Source organism: Dysidea avara, chromosome 12 (assembly GCF_963678975.1).
Source record: "Dysidea avara chromosome 12, odDysAvar1.4, whole genome shotgun sequence".
Classification (NCBI taxonomy): domain Eukaryota; kingdom Metazoa; phylum Porifera; class Demospongiae; order Dictyoceratida; family Dysideidae; genus Dysidea; species Dysidea avara.
Window position 1 is genome coordinate 1349500 of NC_089283.1, and position 12994 is coordinate 1362493.

Below are 12994 nucleotides of genomic sequence, written 5' to 3' on the forward strand. Positions count from 1 at the left end.
TTGAAACTGCGAACACCGTAATAACATTGATATTGATAAACAGCTATGTACCCACTGATTTTTCCTGTCTAAAGATGGGACATCTTGACAGGACTTGCCAACAAAAGATGGGACATCTTGATGGCTGAAAATCATGAGTACAGAGCCAAAGCTTGTACGGCTTTGAAACTGAAAACACCGTAATAACACTGATATTGATAAACAGCTACGTGCTCACTGATTTTTCCTACCTAAAGATGGGACATCTTGACAGGACTTGCCAACAAAAGATGGGACATCTTGATGGCTGAAAATCATGAGTACAGAGCTAAAGCTTGTACGGCTTTGAAACTGAAAACACCGTAATAACACTGATATTGATAAACAGCTACGTGCTCACTGATTTTTCCTGCCTAAAGATGGGACATCTTGACAGGACTTGCCAACAAAAGATGGGACATCTTGATGGCTGAAAATCATGAGTACAGAGCTAAAGCTTGTACGACTTTGAAACTGCGAACACCGTAATAACACTGATATTGATAAACAGCTATGTACCCACTGATTTTTCCTGCCTAAAGATGGGACATCTTGACAGGACTTGCCAACAAAAGATGGGACATCTTGATGGCTGAAAATCATGAGTACAGAGCTAAAGCTTGTACGGCTTTGAAACTGCGAATACCGTAATAACACTGATATTGATAAACAGCTATGTACCCACTGATTTTTCCTGTCTAAAGATGGGACATCTTGACAGGACTTGCCAACAAAAGATGGGACATCTTGATGGCTGAAAATCATGAGTACAGAGCTAAAGCTGGCAGTTTATAAAGCTGTGAGCATTGTAATAACATAAAATGAGATATCTTAAAAGCTAAAAAACCATGAGTACAAAGTTAATTTGTATATTGACAGCGATTATCAAACATAGAACGTCTTTGAAGTGGCCTATTTTCTTCATTGATTTACAGATACATATATGGAATTACGATGTGGGTTAGGTTTACACCTCTTGAGTTCACCAAAGACTTAAATACAGGTCGGCTCACCATTTTTTTGTTCTAATGAGGGTACGGAGAGTATACTATCTAACAGGATATCTCGTCGGACGTGTCAGTCACTCTGAGGATAGCTACATGTTAGCCGCTAGCTCAGTACGTCGGTAACGAAGAGACGGTTGTTTCTTCCGTTATCGTCCAATACTTGAACACAATACAGTAGCAGAATGATAGGTACCACACGAGGTCTAAAGATTGTTCTGGAATTATTTTAACAGATGCACACCTTTTAACTGGTGGAGGCGTGCGCACAACAAACCATCTTTGATCATCAAAATCACGTGCGGTTTCTTTTTGACGGAAGTGATTGGATACTGACGCTAAACAGTCTAGTCTAACGTAGCCGGATTGTTGAAGAAAACTAGGGTTAAACATGGCGCAACATTGGCGCTACTCAATACCAATGATTGCGACGATACTTTCATGGAATTTGGGGGGGGTTTTCAGGTGCTTGGCAGCTGAGACTTAATGGCAGGGCCGCCCACAGGGGGGGCAACTGGGGCATTTTGCCCCGGGCCCCAGCCTGAAAGGGGCCCCAGGAGGCCCCATGAAGGGCCCACTGAATACCTGTTTAAAAGATCGATATACTCTAATAGAGCAGTCAGATCTAAATACTCTAATAGAACAGTCATAGTATTCTTCAGAGGAGCAGTATAGCAAGCTTATAGATAAGGAGATATGGTTGGTGATGGGTAGTTATTGTCATTGCCAGCAGGTTGTGACCTTTTTTTTTTTTTTTTTTTTTTGTCTTCACCTTACAACTTGGGTCAAGCAGGGGCGGATCCAGAGTTTGGAAAGAGGGGGGGGCACCTTTCTGAAAAACAGTTGAAGACCAAAAAAACTTGCTTGAAGACCAAAAAAAAAAAAAAGGTCACGACAATAATAGCTAGTTATCCTTACCAACTATATCACGTCTGTTATGTAAAAATTTATAGCTTCATAGGTAAGCTACAAACATTGTGACTGCTTTATTAGAGTAATTGACTGCTCTATTAGAGTATCTCGATCTTGTATGCAATTTCTTGAAGGGGGGGGGGGGGGGGGGGGGGGCATTTGCCCCAAATGCCCCAAATGCCCCATCCTGGATCCGCCACTGTCAAGAGCCCCACCTTAACTCTTTGCCCTGGGCCCCTTAATTTCTCTGGGCGGCCCTGCTTAATGGCGCTTGACTGAGCAGATCTAGATGTGAAGGATACCATCGTGTCAAACACCTCAGATTGTTTTCGCCAATCGATACGGTGAAATACGTATTGTTTTTAATAACTGTTTTATGTATTATAACAGACATTCCGGGTTGAGAGAACTACCGTCCTAGTCTGCTTTCTTCTCTTAGAACACTAAGCTGTGTGATGGTATTTACTCTTTGGTAAGTATAGTTGTGTTTTGGTTGGTAAGCCATGGCTGTTTTGTAGTGTAGTCGCAGTTTATTGCACCAAAGTTCACGTGTGCCCTTAGTGGATGATGTCAACCCAATATCTGCTATGTTGCTGGGATGCAATCGTACCACGGGCTGTTTGGCTGTCGTAAGGATTTTAGTTACCTACTATTCAAATTCATGGTAAGACTTGTTTTAGTGTAGCTTGATATAATTTAATGTGTTTCTCTGTGTACCAGTTGTCTAGCCAGCTTTCCAACAGTAGTTCAGTGCTATCAAATTATTTTGCCTTTATCTTTTAGGATTTCCTACAAGATATTTTACAGCATTAGCATCTCAATGGAATTTCCTTGCCACTACTTGCAACGTAAGCTGTCAAGTACTCAATAACTGAAACACCAGAGACTGTTAACAGAATCCTATGGCATTAAGCCAGTCTTTGGAAGCCAAATTGTTGCAAACTGATCATAGCAGTATGATGACCCCTCCAGCACGTGATGGCAGACATCAACCACAAAACAAACTCTTTACCTTAACCAGAAACTTCTAATGGATATTCCACTTTCTGCTAACGTCAAAGTCAACTTGTAAACAGTGGTAGCTGATGGACACGTGACTATGGTACGTGCTGATAGTATGTAACTATTTTCTTTCCATTATGTATAGGCTTTTTCCAGGTGTTGTCGTGTTTGCAATAAAGACCTACGTATTCACACAAGTAGTGTTCACATCTGGTACTTTGGCATGTGCTAGGTTAGTGTATAGTAATGTGCAGTTTGTGATACACTGTAATGTATGTTTTTCTTCAGGTTGAACTTGTTTTGCTTCGAACAGTTATTCAAGGTACATGTGTAGTGTGTAGCTGCATCATCTTACTTTTGTTATTGACAGAACTGGAACGTTGGAATGCATGGAGCTAAGAATGTTGTGTAAGAGAATGAACAAGACTTTTTTATTTTTATTGTGGAATTTTATGCATTTTAAATTATGCTTTCACGTGACAAAAACTGAACTCATTATCGGACACAGCGGCCCGCGCGTAGGATCCTGCGTGACCCTTTGGGCTCATTGGCAGACACCGGATAGGTGCTTACGGAGAACTAGGCGGTTTATTGATGGCACCGTACGGATTTCTTCGTGGGTGAGACGCGTACATCCGCGTACAAGTGGTCCCAAACGGGGTACTAACAGTAGTCCGCGTACGCCTATGCGGATAACCGCATCTCAACCGCCTGCTCCCACTACGCGGTGTCTAATTCCCTGGGTACGCTGTCCGCAATCAAGGTGCGTTATTCCTGTGTATTCCAGCTACACACTGATTTTCAGCTCACTGCTCTAAGCGGTTTGCCTGGTAGGCGTGAAAACTAATTGTTTTTATATTCATAAAAATCGATCGCGTAATTTTGACACAGGTTGGGTTTTGTGTCATATCTCGATGGCCTTAAACCGGATTCCTTTCAAACCACAAAAAGGCACTCCTACGACAGTTACTCCATCTACATAGCAATTTTCAGCTCATTCCTTCAAGCGGTTTACCCTGTGGGCATGACAGACCTTCGACCTAATTTTACGCAAATAATCGGTCATAACTCCGTGAATGTTCATCGGATTCTTTCCAAACTTGGTAGACCTACTGAGATTCGCCTTAATGAGCCCTTTACGTGTGCCAAATTTCAGCCTGATTGAAGCACGCATTCGTTTTTTATGGCGGATTTTACAAAGTGTGCGAAAAGAAGTAGAAGAAAAAAAACTAAGAAAAAAAACCCAAACTTTGGCCGCTTGTATCTCGGAAATTGCTGGAGCGATTTTCTTCAAATTTGGAATGTGGACTCCCCTACCTAGCCGGCACTTCTGTAGCAACTTTGGTTTCAATCGGATAAGGAATCACGGAGCTACAAAGGTGTGAAAATTGCATTTACTTTCTTCCTGTAAATATACTCACTTTGTGGCGCGCCGGCTTCTTGGGCCACACGACACACTACCGTGTGTCTTGATTAGTAAGTGACTACAGGACTAACACTATGCCTTGGCTGATTTGCTAATCTATAGTGAACATTTCAAGCCAAATCACAACATTATACTAGACTAATGCTAATGGAAGTTTTGGCTGCAAATGTAAGCACCTGTAGTTTATTTTCAGTGCAGTCGCCATACACAAATCAATTATGGTCTTTCTACTGTCTAGCGCAATAATTCCAAAACTACTCACCACAGAAGGTTGAAACTTTGGTGATCCATTCCTTGGATACTGCAGATAATGCTGAGAAAAAAAAATGGAAGTTTTGTGAACAAGTCAGGTTTTTGTTGAGATGATCACATACATATAATATAAGTGCTTTAATGTGAATAAATTCCCAGCTGCACACAAGGTGCTGCATGTGTAATGTTACATCCTCAGTATAAGGATCTGATCATCTACACTACCCAATGTAACTGACAGATACAAATCTTCATCTTTTTCAGGAACACGCAGCACTGCTTTTCCAATTACAACACATAGACGGCCAGTTTCATCATCAACATATCAATCTACTTCCTCCCCGATAGGAATTTCTTCAACACTCACTTTGTCCCTATCTGAAGGATTTTTATACCTTATGGTGACACTTGTTTTTCCTTTGTTAGCACATGATTTAAGACAAAACATGAATGGAATTGGATCTAGCAGTGGGAGACATATGGGTACCATGGTGGTAGACTTCTTGGTAGTCAGATGGGACTTTGTTATTATTATTATTATTGTATAATGTACAAACCTCAATCACGAGTATAATGTACATGATTAGTTAACAAACTAAACGTTAATAAACTTAATAAATTACATGTAACTATAATAGTAAAGATTTAAAAGTATCAACATTATCAGTTTCCATGAGGTGATCAGGTAGGTGATACCATAGTCTAATTGCTTTAGGGAAGAATGATTGCATGTAGGAATCAATTTTTGAGGGTAAATGTAGGTATTTCCTGCTACTACTACGGGTGGTGCTTGGGACTTTATGAAGAATATGATCATAAGGGATATCTACATACTGATTAATGATTTTGTGAAACATAACTAAGATTGAGTCATCTCTTCGCTTTTCTAATGATTTCCAATCAAGTTCATTTAACATTGTTGTAACACTAGAATGTCGAGAATATCGAGAAAAGAGTATTATGGTACCCTTAACCATATGTTCAGTATACAACCCTTCTACTTCATTAAAATCAAAATAGTATTTTCTAAGTTCCATTTGTTCTTTGGGTCCATCAAATCTGCCAGTGTTATGATACTCTACAGCAGCTTTGTAAAGATCAGGATCAGCCATATTTGTTGGATGCACTACCTCAATCAGGTGATCCTTCAGTATGAGAGGGTATCGAATCTGTTGAAAACCAGCTTGATATCATCAGCACTTGGCACATTTTTCTGCATATCACACAAATAAATAGCTGTAAGAAACAAATCCAGCTCTTGAGATTCAATGTTGGATGACTTCAAGAAAGCAACTATCAGTGGTAGTGGTGATGGTTTGTCAGGATCAAACCCATGGATTTCATAGTTGAAGGTGTCCATGAATTTTACACAAGCTTCAAACACTGAGATGTTCTACAGCAACGGTAGAAACATCAGGGTAATTGTCTAATGTAATTCCCTTCTTAACCATACGTAAACAAATTGTTTTCAGTGCATCAATACCAAAATAGTCAGCAGTTTGTAACAAGCTCAAGCATGTAGTTAAACTTGCTTGCACTTGACCAGTATAAATAAAACAGAACATCTCCTGAAATATACTGCTGTCTATATTAGGTAGTTCAAGCTCCTTCTGACCTCTCTCTTTCATGTTACCATACAACGTAGCATGAACCAGGCCAGCTGCTACTTTTACCCTATGAGCATTCACACTACCACCATCAGATGTCTTGAATGTCACATCATGTGTACTGGGGTCTTCCAGCAGAGATGAGAGTGTAGTACGACACCAACAAGAATCTGTATCCTATAGTTTTTCCTCCTCTGTAGAAGTAATTACAAATGGTAATCAAAACAGTCATTACTGTACACAGAAAAAAAAGTACTCAGCTGAATTTATCAAAGAATAACTTAGGATGCAGTACAAAGTGGAAAGTCATCTGGTATAGAAGTAAGTTTGTTATAAAATCTTGTTATTCTGATACCCACAAACACAAAAGTATGGTAGCACTGTATAGTAGGGATCATGTTGGTTTGTACTTTTCTGCCCAAAATGTCACCCCAAAACTATAACTAGCCTCCATTTTCATTCATGACAACTTGACAGCAAACATGACACAAACATGCCTCCACAGCAACCCCATGAAAGTTTTAATTTTGCACTAACCACCCAGTTAATGCTTTCAGCAAAGCAATACCTGACCAATGCAAAGGCTACAGCCTCAAAGTTGTTTAGGCTCAACTCATGCCCTTTGATTTACTTTGTGTTCCATTTCATTATCCACTACCATGTATGTGGGTAGCACGTAATGGCTTTCTTGTGCTGGCTATCATATTTAATGACAGAAATTATTTGTAATTTATGTAGTGAGTGAAGAGGCACTTCTTGTTTGTTTGTAATACAGTGTATTGGGTGGAACATAACAGAAAATGAAGACTTTGCTTTCAGTATTTATTAGTCAAGACACACGTTGACCTGTATGATATATCTGGTGCCATTCCATCTTTTGATACGATATGCACCAATTCAAGGCGCTCTTTAGCATGCTGCAGGAGACTGTGTGGCTAGCCAGGACATGCTCCATATAGCAGTGATCGTACAATGGCAGCTGGTGCTGTTCTCCAGTGACTGTCAATTAACCAGAGCTGATGTCTTTAAAGTTAGGGTATTGAAAATGCAAAAGAAGTGAAATCCATGCAAAAAAACAGCCAAACTGTACAATATATATTCCCTGTAAACCAATCATGCAGTCACTGTGAAATACTAGAATGATTCTCATTACAAACCTAAGGAAGCCATCACACGCAATTGCCTTGAGCTGTCAGTGAAGAGAAATGAGATACAAGGTAAGTCCATAATTTGTGCATTGTGTATACTGCGGCATGCTAAAAAGCACCTGTTAGGCTGAAGCGACGTCGATCAGTGAAAAATCAAGCACGTATATAGTCTTAGCTGTTGTATTGAGTTATGCTTGTCTGAAGGCATTAGTCAGTCAGTCAATGAAAATTCTACTGAATAACAACAACCTTATTGGATCGTACTGAAGGCACTTTTGGCTTGATTATACCCGGCAAGGTGCCATTAAGGTATCGTGGGCCTAGTTTCTACTTTCTTGTCATTTTTTGTGAGTAAGTGCAAGAATCTGAGCGTATATTGCAGAGCAATACTTATACATTGCCTCTACAAAATTTTAATGGTCTTGTGGTGCAGTTATTGAGTAAGAAAATACTGGGCCACATTTTGGGGGAGTGGCACTCACCCCCCTTTCACAAATTCTTGTCTCCCCCTAAATTTAAGCAATAGTTTTAATAAAGTGCCTCAGAATGTACCAGAAACAATCAACGAGAATGTAAAGTGCAAGCATTTCCTGGAGCGGCATTGTTATTCTCAGGTACTTCACAATGCACCAGAAGCAATCTGAGTGATTTCTGGAGTAGCATGTCACATTCTGAGGTACCTGAGAATACACCAGAAGCAATTTACAATAGTCTAAAATGCAAAATTTTTTCTGGTGCAGTACATCGTTATCAAGTACCTCAGAATCCACCACAAGCAGCAATCAAAGAGAGTCTAAAATCCAAAAAATTTCTGGAGTTGCATGTCACATTCTCAGGTAACATTAAATCATAGAGAACAGTAAACAGAATATGTCTACTTAATGTGGCTGTAGCATATATGGCACAAAAATTGAAGTGCTCTTGCTTTTAAAGCATAATTAGTTATAGTTACAATGTAACTATTGTAATTAGTTACTATTGTAACTTAGTTACTTTTCAGACAATTACTCCTAGTTTTAAGTTACTAGTTACAAAGCAAGTAACTAGTTATATTACTAGTTACTTTAAAAGTAATCAGTTACATAACTTAGTTACAAAAGTAACTAGTTACCCCAACTCTGGGATACATACTTCAAACAAGTCAATACAGTTCTTGGATCAACACCTTTAATTTGATACTATGTTTTAACAGTGTAAAATAATGCCTCAGGGAGATAAAGACAAAAAAGGTTAATTTTCAGTGAAAAATGGCTCTAAAGGTCACCAAAGGTCAAATCTGTGATGGCTCTATATCAACAAACATGTCATGTGGAGCACAATTTGTGTGGAAAGTTTCATAATTGTATCACAAAGTGCACGAATTGCCTATTTTTTGGCACTATGCCGCTCTACTACTGTGCAATAGAGTATATAATGGGGGAGGGAGAGTGTCAAACTACAATACACGCTGTGAAAAATAAGCCCGGAAAGTAAATTGTGTATCTTCAAATTGTTTCCTCAACCTGACCGCTGTTGATTGCCCAGAATAAACACTTTCACTAGTTATGGTGGGTGGTCTGCATGGTATCAAAATGGCTGAAAACGCCATCTAGATGCATCTGTTTCACTGATGACTTCATACTTAATTAATCTCTCTTATATGCATACATAATATTATTACTTTTTGTAGCTTATTAGTATAATTAGCTAGCCAGATGTTTTTACCTATCCCTATCTTTGTTGTTACTTTTGTAAGTTATCAGTAGGTTGTATTGACATATCTCTGTCTCTGTATTCTAGTTTTGTACAACTTACTTTCTAAGCTTGTATAGCTGACCTCAGACACTGTCAGGACATTTCAAATTTCAAAAAAGTAATTTCAGGCATTGCTGGAAGAGAGCCCTACCCATAAACTGAATAGGCAATCATTATCATCATGATGAGCCAAACTGACATACATGTCTCCTCCTAGCTGACAGAAGAGGAAGTGTTATGTACAGGCTGCGGAAAGATGAGGAAGTTGGAGAAGTGACATTACTAATATTAATAGCCAAGTGAAGGGTGGGAATAAATAAATAAAATTAAGGTGAATGCATTAATCAGCCAACGAGCAGCTGGAGTTTAATGACCCTGTTTCTTCCAGCTGTGAAGCAATATTGCTAAGCAATGAATAACATAGCAAATGCACCACACTTTACTTGTTTTCGTCACCATTCTTCAGCTTGTTGCCACATGCATTCACGAATATAACCTGTAATTACAGCAGATTACATTTCCATTTAAAAATTTCATGGCACATGCACTGCTTTAATACACACGTTTTCAAATGCAATCTTTCATAGAGCTACTTTTACAAGCTGGAAATCATAGTCCCAGACGTCACTAACTTGTTCCGTGAAACAAAACATTTTCAATCTTGTGTGTGCATGCATGCATGTGACACAGAATTTTTAAATGGAAATGCAATCTGCAGTACACGGAAATATTGCGTGTGATGTCAAATGGATACCCTCCCCCAGTATGTGTGGACGGATCAGAGAAACAAGCCGTCTGGCCATAGTTAGGGTCTGCAAACCAAAAGATCAACTTTTACAAATCAATTCCCCTACCATTGTGGGATGTTCCTCGCAGCATACTATTGCTAGATCCACCATGAATCCGGAAGCACAATTGTTGTCTTCACAGAAATATCGAATTTTATATCTCACGAGACGTAAAATTTATTTTTTAAATTTTGTGCTCCACACAGATGACCGGATGAAACTTGCTACTTAGCTAGATCTTATCTAGAGTTGTTGTAGTTAAAAAGTACACACAGAAATAAGTAAATGATTTGTTTGATTTCCAGCACAAGGCTGCTATCTTTCAAAAATCACAAAACAAAGCACGATTTTTCAAATTCAAGCTGCCCTACCAGCCAAGACAAGTAAAGCCTACTATTCTTCACACTATTCTGATAAGGTTGGGTGCATAGTCTGTCTATACTGTTAGTCTGGAAAGGATCTGAGACTTCTCACCATCTGGGTGACAAACGTCAAAAATTTCGTGCTACATTTTACAGGATTCTCTAGTCCTTTCCAGCACTTCTGATGCTGCACTGATCATCTAAATTTGTTTAGAATGATGATAAAAGATGGACCAAAATGTTTGGCAGTAGTAGCAGTCGTTGTTTCTGTGATTTCATATGATGTAGTATTCCAGCAGCTTGCCAGGAGCCCCACCTAGCCAGGAGCCCCACCTAGCTTGATTTGAAAATGAAAATTTCGTGCTTTTTTCAGTTAATTTTTGAGTATTTTGCAACATGATGGTGCTGTAGGGTGATCTATTAAAGAGTTGAAGCCACTGTGGAGCATAATAGGTGAAATCAGTTTTGGACGATTTAGCTACCTCCAGTGGTCTAGAGCTTCAAACGATGCGTGGAGGGTATCGATGAAATAATAACTGAATACCACTGGCACCAACTGTCCAGGGACATCTTTTGCCATCATTCCAGTCTGTCACTGATGGGTACGCAGGGGCGTAGTCAGGATTATTTTGAAGGGGGTTCAGATTTAAAGTAGCTGGAATGTCTTAAGGGGAAGGCCTGGGTGCTTCCCCTAGACCATGTTTGAACGAAAATGATGCATAAAAAAATGTGCCCTTAGGCAGTAACATTAAAAGGTGTTTGTGCATCTAACTAGCTAAAACCTACACACTGCTGTTTATGCAGCTTATAGAAACTATAAACCTATCGTAAAACTAACTAATCTTCACTTTCAGACAGCATACTGACAGCCAACTTCAATTTCCTAGCACACGTAAGCCCTCCACACTCGAGTCCCTTAGTTGGCAATACTTCTTTCCAGCTATATACATTATTCTCAGCCGGTCCTCCTGTTGATGGTCAATAACTTCAGACTTGGCTTGTACTCCAATATGTTCAAGACATCACGTGACCAAACATGTAATAAATAAACGAACAATTCATCAGGTAAATATACATCAACAATTCGCAGTTCGTGCTAACCTGACACATGTATAACACGACCACTCAACCTTAAGCTTGTAATATGTCCCAACCAACCACTGAACAGTCCCTCGCCATTTCACCCGCGCCATTCATCACGTGCGCAAGTGATCACGTGATGCAATAGATATGATTTGTAGGGTTCAGCATTAATGTGATGTGACCCTCAAGAGTAGTATAGAGGAGCGCCAGTTGGAAAGTAGCTACCGGAGAGCTCCAGGGCTGTAAGATTTGGTGTGATTTTTTAATTTAAAAAAATTCTGCTTTTGAAAGGGGGGTTCGTCCGAACCATCCGAACCCCCCCTGCCTACGCCCTTGGTACTGTGGTTTCAGAAGCGTTGGAAATGGCTAAAAAGCACAATACACTTCTCAAATGTTGCAGAAAATTTTGACGCTTGTCACCCAGATGGTGAGAAATCTCAGATCCTTTCCAGACTTACAGCATAGACAGACTATCCACCCAACCTTATCATAATACTGTGAAGGATATTTGGTTTTTCTTGTCTTGGCTGGTAGGGCAGCTTGAATTCGAAAGTTTGTATTTCGTTTTGCAATTTTTAAAAGAAAGGAGCCCTGTGCCACGAATGTAGCAAATCATTTGCTTACTGCTGTGTGTACTTTTCAACCACATCAACTCTAGATATAAGATCTGGCTAAGTAGCGAGTTTCATCTGGTCCTTTGTGTTGAGCACGAAATTTAAAAAATAAATTTTGCACCACGTGAGATGCAAAAAGCGATATTTCTGTGAAGACAATAATTGTGAATCCGGTTTCATGGTGGATCTAGCAATGGTATACTACGATGAACATCCCACATGGGATCGATTTGTAAAAGTTGATTTTTCGGTTTGTGGACCCTACCATAGTCTCGTACCCAGACCGCTATTATTATTTTTCTTTTGTGTATTTAAACACTCCTGGAGCCTGATTGCACAAAACCGCTATTGGAGATCCACCAGACCTTTTTCCCCTCGACACACGAAAAAATAAATAAATAAATAAAAGCGGTCTGGCCGGTATGGGACTACCCACCAGACACGACAATAGACTCTTTCCAAAAATACGTCACTACTTAGCAACCATCTTTCCAACATTTTGATTGGGGCCACGTAAATTTATTTTAATTAACGATAGGTGCAATTAATGGCTTCCGAGGGCAGTCCTACGCTAACGGAAGCTGATATTCCTGGTGCTTCCTTAGACGACCAAGCTCCAAAAGCTCTTAAGATATCAGAGTTGAAGTTCTGGTTGCATTGTCACGGAGCTACGGGGTTATCCAAGTTGAAGACAAAGAATGATTATGTGAAAAGGTAGCTGTATTGCCTGTGTTCAAACTACTGATAAGCCTATTTTCATACTGTTTTAGAAGTTGATGCCATGTGCGTTGTACTACAGCTAAGTCTCAGCCATACAGTGTGCCTTCAGTAGCTTCAGCAAGCACTAAAGCGCCGGTATAGCTAGCTATTAATATTTAATTAGGAAGGCATCATGTAATAGCTAAGCCAGTAGCTATATTGCATAGTGATCATTAGCTATATATTTTGTATTCTAATAATAGGGTCAAGGCATTCATTGCCAATGGTTGGGACAAAAGAACTGAAGATCCGAATGCCAACAATAAGAACTCTAGTACCAGTGAA

At 39.5% G+C, this 12994-nt stretch overlaps 1 long non-coding RNA gene across 6 annotated transcripts; it reads left to right on the forward strand.

Moving 5' to 3' along the window:
* Nucleotides 1–2196: 2196 nt before the first annotated feature.
* Nucleotides 2197–3427, forward strand: LOC136241254 (uncharacterized). 6 transcript variants are annotated; one of them, XR_010694222.1, is made up of 7 exons: nt 2197–2278; nt 2325–2406; nt 2453–2598; nt 2718–3036; nt 3082–3168; nt 3225–3258; nt 3307–3427. It is a non-coding gene; the product is annotated as an uncharacterized lncRNA (long non-coding RNA). The 6 variants fall into 6 exon arrangements; XR_010694223.1 differs by having other exon boundaries at nt 3093–3168; XR_010694226.1 differs by having other exon boundaries at nt 2718–2782; nt 2831–3168.
* Nucleotides 3428–12994: the final 9567 nt, after the last annotated feature.